General features: G+C 33.1%; 1 long non-coding RNA gene across 1 annotated transcript; it reads left to right on the forward strand.

Annotated features, from left to right (window-relative positions):
• Positions 1–238: 238 nt before the first annotated feature.
• LOC139845468 (uncharacterized) lies at positions 239–2,735 on the forward strand. The gene is made up of 3 exons (XR_011758330.1): positions 239–428; positions 1,024–1,247; positions 2,140–2,735. It is a non-coding gene; the product is annotated as an uncharacterized lncRNA (long non-coding RNA).
• Positions 2,736–3,178: the final 443 nt, after the last annotated feature.

A 3,178-nucleotide genomic window follows, 5' to 3' on the forward strand; every position in this document is an offset into this window, starting at 1 on the left:
CATGAACTTAAATCCAACGTGTGTCCCTCTAATGACTCTTTAATTGTGATTAGTGACATGGCAATCCCTAATGACATTTCTAATACCCACTAATTCCACGTTGGCATCTAAACACGGGAATGAATTCACGCAGCAAAAAAATAAAACCCAAAAAAACCATCTCATACGCCTGATCTTCAAACCCTAATACATCAAACCACCATTATATTCACAAAATGAGTTTGTGGATGAATCAGAAATCAAGCGCCTTCAGAAGGTTTAATCATGTGAATCGCAGAAGGTTTAATCATGTTAATCGCGATTGGTAATGTGAATGGCGATGAACCATATTCGAGTATGGATGAATCAAACAATCAATCGCCATTAGAAGGTTTGATCATGTCTCTGCAATCAGAAACTTCATTCATCGATTATGTGAAACCAATTATGTAAGTAACTATTTTTTTTTAATATCAGATTTCTGTGTATAGTTCTAGACCTATACGGTTAATATCACTTTATTTCTTTAATTCTTCCTCCTATGGATCCAGTTACATTCACCTATACGATCTTCATCTCACAATGGTCGATCCTTGATTATAAAGGCACATTATTGTATTGTTCGAGTAAGATAATGGGTCAAAACGTGTAAATGTTCATGTGGGTTGCAGGGGTTCGGAATAGGTTGTTGAAGTCAAAAATATCTAACTAATATATACATTTGTGTGTCAAATACGATTAAAGAAGCACATAATAACATCTTTGATATATTTTAGTCAAAGGTAATTCATTACTATACTTTAATACCATTTTGTATATATTATAGCTAACTGAGTCTTGTGGTCATTATTCTTTAATTTTACAATAATAATGATCACTTACGGTAGGTTCCTCTGTTTTAGAATTTTAATATGGTCATTTGTCTTTGATTATGCTTTGATTTTTTATATATTATAACTAACTGAGGCTTATGGTAATTTTTCTTTAATTTTACAATAACAATGATCATTTACTGCAGCTTCCTGTGTTTGAAAATATGGATAGGTGGTTACTTGATGCTATATGTGAAAGGAGGTTGCTTGATGCTATATGTGAAAGGCTGAAACTATGTTTACTCACTGATCACAACTACATTGTTCTACATAGGAGGCACTGTTGTCGAAATGCATTTGTGGTTGTTTAGTGGTTCATCTGGGATTGAACTTCGTCCATCAAATTTTGATTGATCATTTACTTCAATTCAATTGAATGATAAAACGTGGATGCAGGTTGGTTATTGTTTTAACTTTTGTCATTATTACCTTAACATGGTTACGACCTTTTGAGTTAAAGTCTAAAAATATCAAATTGGAATGTAGTGTATATTAGGCGTAATAACTTGATGTGATCATTCTGTAGTCATGATAATATAGTCATTTGTAAAATGTCTTAAACTGCTGAGTTTAGACTCAAATGAGGTCTTTCGGGTTTTATAATGGTAAAAGTGTTTTGATTGTCCATTTTGACCCTTTGACCCGTTTGGCCCTTTTGCATCAAATTGGTCAATTATCATTTTGAGGATTTGTAGAGTTAGTTTTGAAAGCTTTATAAGACATTTATCCAACAAATACCATATAAGTTCAAATGCAAACGTCAATTTTGATCTTGTCAAATATCGTGATTCCTACCTCCTAAAAGGGTCGTTTAGAGGTAAGTGTCTTGAGATTCTTCATAAATATCACTAAAAGCATGTGGTGGGAAACGAAACATCATGAGGTAATCTACATATATGCTAAACAAAATGTTACTATTCTCAAATTTTTATTGTTGATGGATGTGTTCTAATTGATACAAATTTAATGACTTTGTATGATGTGTTGATGTTAAGTTGGTAGCTGTTTTGCATCCACACCAAGTGTTCTATGAAATTACATTCTTAAATTTATGTTTTTTGTTGTTGCTGAAATTACATATTGGACTTTAATTTTGAGAAAGAAGTGTTATTCTGAAAAAAATTCAGTTTTACAATCGTCATGGTGTTTGATTGTAGGGGTAGAGCAAACATTCAGATTATGTTTATTTATATCTATCTTTGTTACTTGATATTTTGGTATTAATGTAATGAAGTAGATATTAACTATATAAAACTCACGTGTTCAACTTTTTGTTTTTCATGTGCAGCGTAGATCGTCTTTGCAATATTGTGCTTGGGCATTTTCATCGTTGTTTGGGTTCGTAAGTATATTTTTCCCTTTTTTCATCAGTTTTCCTTTTCCAGTATATGTGATCTATGCTTATGTTCTATAATTATTTGTTTGGTGCATTGTGCATGTTATTTGTTACTGTTGCCGTTGTTTATAGTCTTTACTATTCATATGTAAGGCTTTAATTATGAGTTCTGTTTTACTGTTCAATGTCGTTATTATTATGTGAGCTTGAGTGTCTGACAGTCTCTTATATTATGTTACGATACCCTCATGGCGAGTGTGAAACATCAGACAAAGTTAGGTCAACATAAGTCTATCTTTTGTGGGGTTGTTGGCGAATGTAATAATCGTTGAAATGCCTGCTGTTGCTTTGAGGCAAAACTCTACTAGGAATATGTTACAAAGCCGAAATTGTGATGAGAGTTTGTTTGTTGTTCCTTCCTCTGCTTATTTTGTTATGCCAACATCTTTTGAGAACTTGGTTTCCGCGGTTCAGTTTACTGATGGTGTTTCGTCTATTGATTCGCTTTTGGCAATCTCACCTGGTAATTTTTCTTTTAGTTTTTGGTAAGGTTTTATACGATCGTTAAGATGATTGTATTATGTGCTTTTAATTGGATTACACTGTTTAATACATTTATTGTTTTGCATATGCTATGTGTGTATTCTTTTTAAGAAGACATGGGAGTTTGTATTTATGTTTTTTGTCATTGTGATGAAAACTTTTGGTACGAAGAGCGTTTGAAGGCATTTACTTGGAAAAACGTTTTCGTTATCATGGCTGCTGTGAGCAGGGTCGTGTCTGGTTGACTAGACATCGAGAACCTCCTGATGCCGTTAAGTCTTATATGGAGAATGCTCAATTTATGGAGAATATTAGAGCCTACAAGGCTACAACCAAATGTTTAGCATCATACAGAATCAAAACATTTGTCTGCGTACCAGCAAGAGCACAACAGCGAACAATCGATCATACAACAACGTTAAAATTTGGAAAAACCACCGACTTTGTT

Source organism: Rutidosis leptorrhynchoides, chromosome 4 (assembly GCF_046630445.1).
Source record: "Rutidosis leptorrhynchoides isolate AG116_Rl617_1_P2 chromosome 4, CSIRO_AGI_Rlap_v1, whole genome shotgun sequence".
NCBI classification, from domain to species: domain Eukaryota; kingdom Viridiplantae; phylum Streptophyta; class Magnoliopsida; order Asterales; family Asteraceae; genus Rutidosis; species Rutidosis leptorrhynchoides.